Below are 15,537 nucleotides of genomic sequence, written 5' to 3'. Positions count from 1 at the left end.
TGCAGCCTGGGTGACAGAGCAAGACTCTGATAGATAGATTGATTGATTGATTGATGGAATATGATGAAACAGAAAAACATTGTTATCTTTTTAAAAGTCTAAACTAATCTAAAGTAATTCGGTTGAAATAATAAATTAACTTTGCATTCTCCTTTTGCCACGATATCCAAATATTTACTGACTGGGGACTGGTGTTCAAATTCAGTATTGGCTACTTCACACTTGAAGACCATCTGTGTTCTCAGAGGGTGTTAAGTCTAACTTTGAGGTCCAGAAATATTTATTGGTGTCTGGTGTACACCAGCAACTGAGAGAACAATGATGAATAGAAGGCAGTTCCTACCTTGAAAAGCCTACAATTTGGTGAATTTACAGTCTAGTAGGACCAGACCTGCCTAAAAGATACACAACAATGCAAAACAATAGATGTCGGATGCCATTTGAGTAATATACACATTAAGTGCTGCAGGATTCTGGGGAAGGAGAATCTGGTGGGCTGCAGTAGGAGACATTGGAAAATGATTTACTATTCTCCAGTGACAGCGGCAGCCAGGTACCTGGCAGCCCAATTTATTTGTCCTCTCAACCCAGCTCAAATGGGTTCTCCCTTGGGAGCTTTGCTGCCAATTTGCTTCTCTTCTAAACCCCTCCCCAGGCACAGCCTATCAACCTCTTCTTTGCAATGCTTTCATTTTTCCTTCTTAACCAGGCTAAAGTACTCACAACGCATTGCAATGGTTTGTAAGCCTGTCTCCTTCACAGGGTTCTGGCTTCTGTTTAGTCATGTTTGTCTTTGAATTCCCCTACTGTTTAATATGATACATAGAATATTGTTAGTGTCCCCAAAAGTCTTTTTTTGTGTGTGTGTGTGAATTAAAGAAACAAATGAATTCACAATATGTGACTTGGGCTTTAAGGAAGATGGCAATCCTACATTTTAAAATTAATAAACAGCATACCTTTGCCGGGCACATGGTGATCAGAAATAAAGAAAAGTAAGTACCCTGTAGAAGTGGGGTGCTCAAACACCAGTTTTTCTCAGGGTTACTTAAATTTTTTATTGCATTTTAGGTTTTGGGGTACATTGGAAGAGCATGCAAGATTGTTTCATAGGTACACACGTGGCAGTGTGGTTTGCTGCCTTCCTCCCCTTCACCTATATCTGGCATTTCTCCCCATGCTCTCTCTCCCCAACTCCCCACCCCCCACGGTCCCTCCCCTATTTCCCTCCAACAGACCCCAGTGTGTAGTGCTCCCTTTAAATATACAGGCTAGGCTCAGTGGCTCAAGCCTTTATTCTCAATACTTTGGGAAACTGAGGCAGGCTGATCACTTGAGCTCAAGAGCTTGAGACCAGAAACCTCATCTCCACAAAAAATACTTTAAAAATTAGTTAGGCATAGTGGTGTGCATGTTTAGTTTCAGCTACTTGAGAGGCTGAGGCAGGAGAATTGCTTGAGGCCAGAAGGTGGAGGTTGCAGTGAGCTGAGATCACATTGCTGCGTTCTAGCCTGGAGCCAGACCCTGTCTCAAACAAACAAATAAACTTTAAAATATACAAATATAAACATCACCCCAAACTCACTAAATCTGAATCTGCAGGCAAGAAACCTGAGCGTCTGAATTCCTTAAAGGCACCATAGGCGATGTACAGCCAAGGTTGAGAATCATTGGTATACAAAAATTTCCTTTGAGAATGAGAAATTCCACACTGGCTTTGCAGATAACTGGCACTGGTTGCTGTGAACAAGCAACTATTTTCAAATTTAATAGTTTTAAGAATTGCTTGAGCCGAGAGTACAAGAGCAGCCTGGGCAACAAAGCAAGACCCTGTCTCTACAAAAATAAAAATTGAAAAATTAGCCATGCATGGTGGTGCACGCCTGTGGTCCCAGCTACTCTGGAGGCTGAGGTAGGAGGATCGCTTGGGCCCAGGCCATCCAGCATGCAGTGAGCTGTGATTGCACCACTGCACTCCAGCCTGGGTGACAGGAAGAGACCCCATCTTGGGCAGGGGAAAAGAAATCACAGAGCCTAGTTGGGTGTATCAATCACCGTTAGGGGGTCAAGTTCAGCACCATGGACATTGCCATTGGGTGTGTTGGCTTTTCACATTCCTTCCTTTACACCAGTCTGTCATTACTCCCTCTGCCTTTGTTTTGTTGCTAATATTTCTGCCTCTCTAGTATCATCCCACTTGATGTATTTATTTTGTTGTTGGCAAGCACAGCAGATAGCTCAACTTTTTAGCTTGTATATTTTGAATGAAAACCAACCTGGTGGATTTGAGGAACTTTCTAAAACGCTACTCTAAATGCTCCAAGTCTCCTTTGCTTAATCCTAGCAAATTCCTAAACCGTATCCAAATCTAGAATTCTGACTCCTGTGTGGGTGGTTCTTAGGAAAACTTAGACAATATTACAAATAGTTCAGTTCTGACCTCTTAATTTTATGTTTGTACAAATTGAGGCTCAGTGAGAGATGACTTTCTTGAGATGGAGAGTTACTGATAGTAAAGTAAGTTCAACAGTGTTTTCATGGTTTGTTCCAGAAGTTACTATACAATTTTAACCGCATCCTTTGAAGGAATATCTTGTTACTAATAAATTTAATGTTTCATACAGTTTCTCTAAATCCTGCCTACTCTTTATTAAAGCCTGTTTAACCACATTTATATATATTTATGTACAGTGTTTTCCGCCCCAGTAAGTCCTGGGATCTTGAGGTTAAGAGTCCTGGTTCTATTCATCTTTGAATGTACCCCAACAACGAAAACATAGATTAATTATACTCAATGTTTTTTCTTTATCATGCTGTAAATTCATTTTGCAATTAATATCTATGAAAATTAATATTTAAAATAAAGTATTCAACTTAGGAATGGATGCCCAGAAATATATTTATTGAATGTATTTTCATCTTTATTTAAGGAAACCAGATGTTTGTACTAGCCAAAATTAAAAATTTTTTAATCCATATTAATAAATATATTTAGGGTCAGGCATGGTGGCTCATGCCTGTAATCCTAGCACTTTGGGAGGCTGAGTTGGGAGGATTACCTGAGGTCAGGAGTTTGAGGTCAGCCTGGCCATCCTGTATATAATACATACATTGTATATGATATATGGTATATATCACATAGACTATGATATATGGCATATATTATATACAGACTATTATATGCGGCATGTATTACATATACTATATATTATATGGTATATATTATATCTAGACTATGTATGATATACTATATTATATATATATTATATATGATATACTATATAGACGAGATACTATATATAATATATACTATTTATGTTAGTTATACACACACACACACACACAGACACACACATTATATCTCTGGCCTTTCTTCTCTAAACCTGCTTCAGTTGCATTGCATAGATCGTTTGCATACAGTTTGTTCAGCCCTAAATTATACATAAAGTTCACCAGATCCTGTTACACTGTGTCTCTTACCCCTTTAAATTGATTTTTCACAAGCACTCAGCTTGGTGTCTTCAGTGTCTGACACCTGGTAGGCAGTGAGATGTTTGTTGCAATCTTTCTCAAATGCTGGGTGTGGAGGGTGGTGGTTTCAGCATCAGAATTAAAACCTAAAGCAAACACCATTTGTCCTTAAGGGAACTCAACCTGGTCACACAGACTGACATGCAAGGCGAAACGGTATGAATGTCTGAGCCAAGCACCCCAGTGTCCATTCTCCCGTTTCTCAACAGCAGCATTAATATTATGGTAGATCCCATTTCAAGTCCCACAGCCATCGATGTGGTCAAATGAAAGATGTTACACAGGGCTGGGCACGGTGGCTCATACCTATATTCCCAGCGCTTTGGGAGGCCGAGGCAGGTGGATCACCTGACGTTAGGAGTTCAAGACCAGCTGGCCAACATGTTGAAACCCTGTCTCTACTAAAAATACAAAAAATTAGCTGGATATGGTGGCGGGCGCGTGTAATCTCAGCTACTCGGGAGGCTGAGGCAGAAGAATATCTTGAAACCAGGAGGTGGAGGTTGCAGTGAGCCGAGATCACACTACTGCATTCCAGCCTGGGCAACAAGAGCAAAACTCCATCTCAAGAAAGAAAGAAAGGTGTTGAACAGAATTGAAAAGTTTGTCAGATGAGTGTTTCTGGAAGACCTTAAAATTAAAGAAATTATTTGCTCATATTAAAGACTACCCTTTTCCCCACCGAATGTAATTCAAATATTTATTTTTATACCCCAAAATTCATTTTTGTCAGTATCATTTTCTGCAAGATAGGAAGATATGATCATGCAGCCGCTGGTTTTTGTTAAACTGCCCATGGTTTATGCCTTTGAATTTTTTTTCCATGTCCTTTGGAGCACTAGTTAGCCAAAGCCTCAAATTGGAGCAGAAATTATGAGGCAGTGGAGTTGGAATTACAGCTGAGTGCAGTCTCTACCATGTATAACTATGTGATTTGGGGTCTCCATCTTAGGTTCTTCATTTGCAAAGTGGGAATAACAGTACTTAATATATCTGTTGAAAATATTTGACTTCTTGACTCAGAAGGGATCTTAAAAATGTCCTTTTAAGACCAGGCGCGGTGGCTCAAGCCTGTAATCCCAGCACTTTGGGAGGCCGAGGTGGGTGGATCACAAGGTCGAGAGATCGAGACCATCCTGGTCAACACGGTGAAACCCCGTCTCTACTAAAAATACAAAAAATTAGCTGGGCATGGTGGTGCGTGCCTGTAATCCCAGCTACTCAGGAGGCTGAGGCAGGAGAATTGCCTGAACCCAGGAGGCGGAGGTTGCGGTGAGCCGAGATCGCGCCATTGCACTCCAGCCTGGGTAACAAGAGCAAAACTCCATCCCAAAAAAAAAAAAAAAAAGTCCTTTTATAATTGAGGTAAAGAAGAAATGGTTAGGTAGGGAAATGTATATAGTAAATGAAGTCTATAAAGATGTTTTAAAGATTATAAATACCTCTGCAAATATATACTAGTCAAGCAACGTCACAATATCACTAGGCATTTGTTTTCTGTTTAACTGCTCTGGGAAAACCTGTATGTAAAGTAACAAATATGTCTCACCCCAGACGTGTTTGACTCCCATAGCTCCTTTTTTGTTACAGTCATCTCTCTGGCTCCATCGCAGCCCTCATTCCTACTGCGTCTGCTCTTCGATGTCATTTGCACCTTAAGGGTTTCAGTTTCTCCGTTTTCTTTTGGTAGGTCACGCCCCCCTGGCTTCGCTTTCTTTTCTGTCCTTCTTGAGCCCCATGGTTGACCAGCTAAGCCATTCTTGAATAAGGAGTCTCCATTCCTCCAGTATCCAGCCCACTTTGCTTTATTCTTTTTTTTTTTTTTTTTTTTTGACATGGAGTCTGTTGACGAGGCTGGAACGCAGTGATACTGTCTCGGTTCACTGCAACCTCCGCCTCCCAGGTTCAAGTGTTTCTTTTGCCTCAGCCTCTCAAGTAGCTGGGACTAAGGCACATGCCACCGCACCTAGCTAATTTTTCTATTTTTAGTAGAGATGGGGTTTCACCATGTTGACCAGGCTGGTCTCGAACTCCTGACCTCAGATGATCCAAAAGTGGTGGGATTACAGGTGTCAGCCACTGTGCCTGGCCCCCAGCCCATTTTTCTCCTCTTCTTGCCTACCTTGGTTCCATGATAAAAGCTATCTCCTTTGCCTAACGTTGACCCATGCAGTGGTGGTGTGGGGAATGGTTAGAAGAGCTTGAGTGTCTTTGGTTCAAATTTAGGTATGTTTTAAAATTGTGTCGATACAACTACATCTCCTACTAAAGTTTACTATTTTCAGTTCAGTCTTTAGAAAACATCTCCTTATTCATTTGTCATTTTCAGTTCAATCTTTAGAAAACAAGCAGCCTTTCAGGAAAATTTTCAAAGAGATTTGGTTCTCAAATTTTGTGTGCTTCTAAATATTCTTCATACCTTTGTTTAAAATGTAGCCACCTGAGCTCGCCTTTCTGTAGCTATTTCAGTTTATTAGCTTTGGAGTAAGATGTCCCATATGTATTTTCAGCAAGCCCCACCCCAGCTGCCAAAAATAATGCAAAATCGAATTTGAGCATCGCTGCTATAGAATACATTCTCTATTTCTTCCAGTGGAGAGTTCCATTCCTGAAAGTGGGAGATACTGAGATGGTGCAGCAGAATTTGCATTGCTGTTGGGTCATATCAGTGATTCTTTTTTTTTTATTGCATTTTAGGTTTTGGGGTACATGTGAAGAACATGCAAGATTGTTGCATAGGTACACACATGGCAGTGTGATTTGCTGCCTTCCTCCCCTTCACCTATATCTGTCATTTCTCCCCATGCTATCTCTCCCCACTGCCCCACCCCCCGTCCCTCCCCCATTTCGCAAAGACCTAGAACCAATCCAAATGCCCATCGATGATAGACTGGACAGGGAAAATGTGGTACATATACACCATGGAATATTATGCAGCCATCAAAAATGATGAGTTCGTGTCCTTTGTAGGGACATAGAAGAACCTGGAAACCATCATTCTCAGCAAACTGACACAAGAACAGAAAATCAAACGCCACATGTTCTCACTCATAGGTGGGCGTTGAACAATGAGAACACATGGACACAGGGAGGGGAGTAATATCAGTGATTCTTAATCAAAGATATGTATGAGAATCAACTGTGGTGCTTTTGAAGGTCATCAGTAAAAACTGTCCATGCTTTGGCTCCACCCACTGGCAAGTCTGTGAAATACTTTTCAGGTGGGACCCACCTTGTCTTTTAAAGTATCACAGGTGATTTCTATTTGGTATAATACGGTATGATTCATCTACAGTGGAAGAAAATGCCTGTTTTGGATAGGAGTATTTAGACTCAGGTTAATATGAATTGATTGTTATTCAAAGAACTTGTAAAAGTAATATCTTGTAAAAGTCTATAGATTTATTACAGCCTTTAAAAAAATATTGCCAGGACCCAAGCCCTGAAAATATGTTACGCTTTCTCCTTTCCTTACCGAAATCACATTTAAATTCAGAATCACCAGCGCTAGTTTACTTTCAATTCAAGACAGCAAGCCTGAAAATAGACTTAATGACGCATGCAGAGCATTTTCCTAGGAACAGACTCTGCACTTATTAGTGTGTGAAGCCATCAGTCAATACTCATCTGGTGCACTGGTGTGTTGTAAGGGATGCCAGGAATGTGTGCCTTCTCTTATCAGTCACCCAGAGAATTCACGTAACTTGCTTTAAATAGCCAAAGTGAAGAAGGAGATTGACTTTACAGTTGTGTTTACTTCTTTAAAAAACATACTTATCTTTCTTAGCTGTAAAATAGCAATTGAAAACTGCCATCTAAAGTGAAAAATAATTCCCTAAGGTTTCAATAGGATTTTTCGTGTATCAGAACCAGGGCCAGTGTGTAACTGGATTTAAGTGCCAGAGAAGGAGCTAGAAGCTGCAGGTGCAGCTCTCTGCGACGCTGCTCTCTGTGACCTTGAGTGAGACCCAAAATTGCTGGGCTTCTGTTTTTCATTTTTAAATGTGAGGGTTGGATTTGCTTGCTAAGAGCTCTTTTATCTCTGATAGTCAAGATGATGGAACATGATGTTTTGAGATGTTTTGCTGAAATTTCTCACATAGAAAATGGGCCTTCTGAAAACATATAATTATAGTTTTGGGTAGGAAGAAGCTCTCATGGTGACGAAGGGGAACATTGCAAATCTGAACATGACCGCAGCTGGTGGGATTATAATGTGTTTAGAGTTGAAGGGTACCCTGCAGTCCTGCTATTTAACATACAGGGAAGCCTAGGGCTGGAGGGGAAGGGGGTTCTCAGGGACAGTGGACTTTGGCTCCACAGTCACCCCCTGGCAGCAAGCAAGACCTGTCTCTGTGACAGGTCTCAATCAAGTTAGAAGCTTATTTCACCAAAGTTAAGGACATGCCTAGGCTCAGGTTCCTAGACTGCGTCAGGTGCACCATGCCAGGTGCTCAGGCTCTGAAACGGAGGTGCGTTAGGCAATTAGCATGGATTGTTAAACTGTACAAATCATCGGTGGAGACGTTAACTCCCCAACTGTTTTCCTGGGGGTTGTGTTACCATGCATGCACTTTCTCCTTAGCAACAGCTCATGGTTCCTGACCTCGGTGGGTGGCCTTAGAGCTATGAAGCACATCTGCCATGCCTTGAGAAAGATCCAACTCAGTGTTAGCTTCCTCAGCTCAGTGCCGCTAACTGTTGGGGTGCCGAAGAGAAAGCTCCTGTTTCCTCTCTACTCCGCCACTACTCTCAGTTCTTCCAACACCAGATGTGGGTGTTTTTTTCCCCCAACAGCAAGCAGTTCTCCAATGCTCTGCAGACACCAATACCATGTCCTGATACTCAATTCTGACATGATCCCCCTGGAGTTAGTGCAGACCCAACAGGTTGAAGGCTCAGTCCCAGAAGACTGTCCCCACTTGAGATGCCAGTCGCACAAGTAATGAATCTCCAGGTTACTTTCAACTTCTGTCCAACTTGGCTACAAGTCAGAGGTTCCCATGGCTCCCTACTCAGGTTCGAGCATTTACTAGAAGGGCTCATAGAACACAAGAGAACAGTTGAGTAACTAGATGACTAGTTTATTGTAAGAGGATGCAACTCAGGAACAGCCAGAGGGGAGAGGTTTGGGAGAGGGTACGGAACTTTCCAGAACTCCCGTGCTCCCTCCAGGTGCACACCTCCCAGCACTTCCATGGGGTCATATGCCTGGAAGCTCTCAGATCTCCATCCTGTTGGGTTTTTATGGAAGCGTTGTTACTTTGGCATGATTGACTAAATCATTGACAACTGGTGATTAAGTCAATCTCCAACCCTTTTCCTGTCTTTTTTTTTTTTTTTTTTTTTGAGATGGAGTCTCGCTCTGCCACCCAGGCTGGAGTGCAGTCACGCAATCTCAGCTCACTGCAACCTCCACCTCCCAGATTCGAGCAGTTCTCCTGCCTCAGCCTCCCAAGTAGCTGGGATTACATGTGCCCAGAAACACATCTGGCTAATTTTTGTATTTGTTTTTTGTTTTTTTTAAAGTAGAGACAGGGTTTCACCATGTTGGCCAGACAGGTCTTGAACTCGTGACCTCAAGTGATCCACCCACATCAGCCTCCCAAAGTGCTAGGATTACAAGTGTAAGCCCCTTTTCCTGTTTCTAGGACTTGGGGCGGATAGTTCGAACCCTGTAATACTAGGGTTGGTTCCTCTGGCACCCAGGCCCTATCCCAAAGCTCTCCAGGAGACCCCGGCCACCAGTCAATCATTGGCATACCAAAAGACACTTATCACTTTGGAGAGCATAAGAGTTTTAGGAGCTGCATTCAGTAAACAGGTATACAGACCAAACAAGCGTTTGTTACTATATCACAGTATCACAGGTGCATGCTCACCATCAGACCACGTTCCAAGAGTATGACTCCACTTGCTGATCTCTGAACCAAGGGGCACCTTATCGATCCTCCCCCAACCTTACCCTAGATAACAAATCGTACTAGTACTAAAGTGGCAGAACTCAAGATTGGTTAGGAAAGATCCTCTGAAACTTCGAGTAACGGTGGTTACCATGTTTTGAGTGTGTCCCCTGTGCCAGGCACTGTGCTGAGAGCTTTGTGTGTTCAGACTCACTTCACATTTACTAAACCTCTTTAATATGTGGGAACTGGGCTTGAAATGGTTTAAGTGCAGTGGCCAGTTCATGGCCAAGGTTGTGTTGCCAGAAAAGGATCCCGATACAGACCCCAAGAGTGGGTTTTTGGAACTTGTACAAGAGAGAATTCAGGGCAAGGCCATAAAGTAAAGTGAAAGCAAATTTGTTAGAGAAGTAAAAAAAAAATAAAAGAATGGCTACTCCATCGGCAGAGAACAGCATGGGCTGCTTGACTGAATATACTTATAGCATTTCTTGATTATATGCTAAATAAGGGGTGAATTAATGAGTTTTCCAGAAAAAGGGGTGGGCAGTTCCTGAAACTGAGGGTTCCTCCCTCTTAGACCATGTAGGGTAACTTCCTGACATTGTCATTGCATCTGTAAACTGTCCTGGCACTAGTAGGAGTGTCTTTCCACATGTTAATGCATTATAATTAGTGTATAACTGTTACCAGTGGAGGGGGTCCAGGTTCTTGGTGTCTTGAACAAAGAATTGGACAAAATGCACAAAGCAAGGAAAGAATGAGGCAACAAAAGGAGAGATGTATTGAAAAGGAAAGTGCACTCTACAGGGTGGGAGCAGCCAAAGCAGGTGCCTCAAGAGCTGGTTACAGAATTTTCTGGGGTTTAAATACCCTCTAGAGGTTTCCCGTTGGTTACTTGGTGTACACCCTGTGTAAACGAAGTAGCGGCCCTTGATCAGTCTGATTGATTGTGGGAAAAGACTAACCAGAAGCTAGTTACAGAAGCAAAGTTACAAGGTAACCAGAAGCAAAGTTACAAAGTTACGCCTTATGCAGATGTCTGATTGGTTGCAGAAAGTGACCAGTCAGGGACTGAAGTGAAGTTATGAATTTATTCTTCTATGCAAATGACGACTTGGCCCGAGACCAGCCTTATTGGTTGCAGGAGAGTTCTAAACAGAGGTACTTTCAATTTCAGTTGCCTGGCAGGGTGGCTCATGCCTGTAACCCCAGCACTTTGAGAGGCTGAGGTGGGCCAATCACTTGAGGTCAGGAGTTCAAGACCAGGCTGGCCAACATGGTGAAATCCCATCTCTACCAAAAATATTTTTTAAAAAATGTAGCCACATGTGGTGGTGCACACCTGCAGTCCCAGCTACTCAGGAGGCTGAGACAGGAGAATCACTTGAACCAAGGGGGCAGAGGTTGCAATGAGCCAAGATCATACCACTGGACTCCAGTCTAGATGACAGAGTGAGACTCTATCTCAAAAAAAAAAAAAATTCTCATCTGCCCCAGAGAAAAAGGAGGGAGGGTGTTGCAAAGGGTCCTTTTGTTATTTGAGCATGGAAAATTGGGATTTTCCTTTTGATTTAGTTCTAGGAAGTCAGCGTGAATCAGCCTTAGGTTCTCTCCCTCCAGACCCCATTCTTCTGCCTCATAATGAGCAGGGAAGATGACCAGAGATCACTTTCATCACCACGTTGTTTTTGGTGGGATTTGCACAGCTTCTTTACTGCATCTTGCTTTATTAGCATGGTCTCTGTGACAAGTATCTTGTGCTGACCTCCCATGAAGAAGAATGCCTAACTTTCTGGGAATGCAGCCCAATAGGTCTCACCCTTATTTTATCTAGCACCTGTTCAAGATGGAGTCGCTGTTGTTCGAATGTCTCTGATAGCTGGACTCACCCAAGATTTTTTTAGTAATCGCATGACTGTGTGAATCGAGAAGTCTCTGTGGATTCAATCAATTTAGAAACTTACTTTGCCAAGATTAAGGATATGCCCAGGAGAGAAGAACATGGAATCACAGAAACAGTGTGTGGTCTCAGTATTTATTTGATGGCTTCAGTATTTAAAGGGGAAGAGTGGGCTGGAGAGGGAAGACGCAGAGTGTGGTAATTCACATATTGCGGGAGAAAAGAGGCCGATAGTGGAAGAGTCAATTATGTATTCCCCCAGCTCTCAGTAAATTGGCACTTCACTTAAGATCAGGTGAACATAGAATAGCTACCTGTGGAAGTATTTAACCTTTTACTTGTAGTTGTCTGCTTAGCAACAAAAGGGAAGGCAACTTCTTGCAAGGCTCAGCTTTCAGCTTCATTTTTTTTACTTTTTTGCAGAGTTAATTGGGGTTCCAAGGTTTGTTTGTTTGTTTGTTTGAGACAGAGTTTTACTCTTGTTGCCCAGGCTGGAGTGCAATGGCGCCATCTTGGCTCACTGCAAGTACCTCCTGGGTTCAAGCAATTTTCCTGCCTCAGCCTGCTGAGTAGCTGGAATTACAGGTGCCCACCACCACGCTTGGCTGATATTTGTATTTTTAGTAGAAACGAGATTTCACCATGTTGGCCAGGCTGGTCTTGAACTCCTGACCTCAGGTGATCATCCCACCTCGGCCTCCAAAAGTGCTGGGATTACAGGCATGAACCACCATGCCTGGCTGGAGTTTGTATTTTCCTTTTACCACTGAATCCGCTTCTACTTTCCCACAGAATGTTCTGGAAAACCACTGGTTAGAACCCTGACTTCTATTTGACTACAGCTCACAATTCTGATACGTTTTGTGATTTTTATTTTCCCTTAAGAGCTGTCTCCAATTGTGATGTTCTTCAGAACTTATTAAAGATATCTGAGGTATATACAGTGAAAAATATGTAGCATGGCACTGTCACCTCTTGACATTGAGCGCCAAATGCATAAGTAGTAAGTTTCTGAAGCTGCTACTCTAATGCCAAGGGAAACTTCCCCTTCACCTGGTTGGAAACAAATGCTTGGTGCTGCAAAGCACAACTGGCACTCAGGCAAAAAGTTTTCTCAGCAAGGCAATTTGTTTCTGCAGAAGGGTACTGCCTACATCAGTCATGATTGTAAGAGGACACTGAACAGAGGAGAGACGGAGTTTTTATCCCTAACGCGGTTCCTGTCCCTGTGTCTTTCCACTGTTGGCTAGGGTTGGACTGCACAATCTAAGCTGATCTCAGTTGGCTAAGGCTTACACTTTTCTAACTGTGGTTAGTGCACAATTTGTAAGAGGAGGAGGGGAGGGAGTGGTCTGTCCCTTATGATACAAAGCATGCTTGGATATGTCTGGGCTTGTCACGGCACAACTAGAGCAGGAGGGTGATTTGCAGGCTGGAACAAGAGAATACAAGGAGGTTGGGCTTCTGAGCAAAGGATAAGAACATTACATAATTAAACCTTTTGAAGAGGAATTTATTTTTCCTAACAATTTTCCCCTTTGCCTTTTGATAATTCTTCCTCTTGAAATTTTTGTAGCATGATTTGGCTTTGTTGCTCTTCTTGATCATTTAAGAACAAAAACTTACTTGAGTATGGAGGAGGAGGGATAGGGGAGGGTTTTGTGAGATCTCTTTCTATAAGTTTTGACATTAACCCCTGGACACAGGGTATGATGCAGCATTCTACAAGAATAAGCACACTTACAACAGCTGCAAGAGAAGTTAATATTGAAGACATAAGCCCCTTCCATTTAGTGAACCACCTTTCCATGAAACTTGTGAAGGAGCCATTTATTCTGGAGTTTTGGGCTAACTTATTTGGTAAGGCAGTAGGGCCTTGTAAGGAACGGCCCTGCTGATTATAGTTGTCTCCTCTCCTGAGAAGAGAATACCTAAAATAGACATGAATTTAGCCCAAGTGTACAGTTGTGGCCCCAGAAATTGGTCGATTCGATTTGCTACTCCATAGGGATTGTCTAAGAGTAGTTTGAGCTCCCTTTTTAAGCTTCAGACTTTTGAGCTGATTAAGGGGGCATCTAAAAAGCCAATGCCCCCTCCTCCTAGAGGAACTTCCCTTAAGGGATAGAGGGTTGAAGCAGATTCTTTGGAAGTAGCAGAGAAAGGGAAGTTTGGATATCTTTATTTTACATTGTTCTATCCCACATTGAAGTCTTCCTGGGGGAGGGCATTCAGGCTGGGGACAGGCCCAAGATTCAGGATTATAATTAGGGGGAACAGCGTGAGCAAGGGGGAGGGCTAGGGGTAGTGGCACCTGCCTGAGGGGGAAGGAGGTCAGAGGCGTTTGGCGGAGGAAGGTGGTCTAAAGAGTCTCAGTGCTGGTGGGCTTTTTGGATTTGGGGACCTCCACTTCCTGAGGAGAAGTAGTTCCTGGCTTGTCTCCTGTGGCTTTTAGAGGATAGAGGAGGGCAGGCCCTTGCCACCAACACAGGGCTTGGTCTGTTTCTTCTTGGGAGACAGGGCATTTGTTATTGACATATTTTATTAAAAGTTAACAAATCCAATTCTCATTAGACCCAAACTTTAGCTAGAAAACGGCGGACTTGAGGAAGGTTCCCTGACCCAAATAAAACAGCAATATTACCATTTGTTGTTTCTTTTCTTACGCTTAGCCTGTTCATTCTTCCGCCAGTATTTTAACATGAGACCTAAGGAACTATTAAAAGGAAAGTTACTATCGTCATGAGCTTTATCCCTTTTATTTCGCATCATACTTGGGGTGTTTCCTATCCTGGAGGTTTGGGGTGAGGCTCGGTCCCTCGCACTGGAGATTTCTTGCCTTCCCTTCTCTAGAGGCTCAGCCTCCCCCCTCACTGGAGGTTTCTTACACTCCTCTCCTTTCACTTCGTTCTTCTCTGGCCACTTCCCTGGTGGGAGTATTTCAGTTCCCTCTTAGCATTGGTGTGTCAGTATAAGCTCCATGACAGAAATCCACATGAGCCATATGAGGTGACCACAGAACCACAGATCTGGACACCACACTCACTTTGTGCTCAGGTGCACGTCTCATTCACACACATTCAACCTCCAGATGTCCCAAGCAAGGAATACTTCACTGCCCCACAGCTTTTCTGACCTTGGCCCCAGTCACCAAGGAAATACTTCACCAGCCTCACGGCTTTTCTTACCTTGCTCTGTGCACAGGAGTTACTGCTGGCCACAGTATCTATCTGTAGGCGTCTTCTTTCCATGTTGCTGAGAGTCTAGGTTTATTTGTCATGCTGGGTGGGTCTTGATCCCTTACTCCTGAGACCACTGCAACAAGGCAGCAGGAAGCGTCTCCTCAGGAGAGATGCTCAGAGACTCTTCCCTGGAGGAAAGTAGGATCCTGGATGTGCCCCCAGACTGTTGGAAACAAATGCTTGGTGCCACAAAGAAGTAGCACTCAGGCAAAAAGTGTTCTCTGCAAGGCAATTTACTTCTGCAGAAGGATGCTGCCTGCATCCATCATGATCACAGGAGCACACTGAACAAAGGAGAGGAGAGGTTTTTATCCCTAACGCAGTTCCTGTCCCTGTGTCCTTCCCCTATTGGCTAGGCTTGGACCACACAATCTAAGCTGATCTTGGTTGGCTAAGGCTTAAACTTTTCTAAACATGGTTAGCGTGCAATTTGTAAGAGAAAGAGGAGGTAGGAATGGTCTGTCCATTATGGTACAAGTCATGTCTGGACATGTCTGGGATGTCAGGGTGCAGCTAGAGTGGGAGGGTGGTTTGCAGGCTGGAAACAGTATAAGGAGGTTGGGCTTCGGAGCAAAGGATAAGAACATTACACAATTAAACCTTTTAAGAGGAATTTATCATCCCTAAAAGCCCTGTAAATGTTTGCCGAAAAAGCAACTCACAAAGGACAGGTTAATTGGAGAAAGGATGTACGAATGTATTTAACGTGCACACAGGGAGAATCTGAGATTAATTTTCCCCCAACAGAGTTCAGAAGCTTATACCAAATCCTGGCCAAACAAGTTACGCGAGCAGGAAGAAGACAAATTCTGTTGAAGGGATTACTAGGGAGAATGAACGGATCCAGGTACAGAGACACGTTTGTAAATAATCTCTTGACAGTTCAGACGCCATTACATTCTTGGTCTTAACAGGGAGGGGAAGCAAAAACCATTAGTCTCTCTGGTGCCTCTGGGTTCTG

General features: G+C 43.1%; 1 protein-coding gene and 1 long non-coding RNA gene across 11 annotated transcripts in view; both read left to right on the top strand.

Moving 5' to 3' along the window:
- CACNB2 (calcium voltage-gated channel auxiliary subunit beta 2) overlaps positions 1-15,537 on the top strand; it is a 397,329-nt gene that overhangs the window by 319,530 nt on the left and 62,262 nt on the right. The window lies entirely within an intron of this gene.
- On the top strand, positions 5,585-7,322 carry LOC116527132. The gene is made up of 2 exons (XR_004258402.1): positions 5,585-6,190; positions 6,629-7,322. It is a non-coding gene; the product is annotated as an uncharacterized LOC116527132 (long non-coding RNA).

Source organism: Sapajus apella, unplaced genomic scaffold, assembly GCF_009761245.1.
Source record: "Sapajus apella isolate SASKATOON/1434 unplaced genomic scaffold, GSC_monkey_1.0 scaffold53, whole genome shotgun sequence".
In the NCBI taxonomy this organism is placed as follows: domain Eukaryota; kingdom Metazoa; phylum Chordata; class Mammalia; order Primates; family Cebidae; genus Sapajus; species Sapajus apella.
The sequence above is the reverse complement of the archived record's forward strand: the minus strand, read 5'-3'. Positions and strand labels throughout refer to the sequence as shown.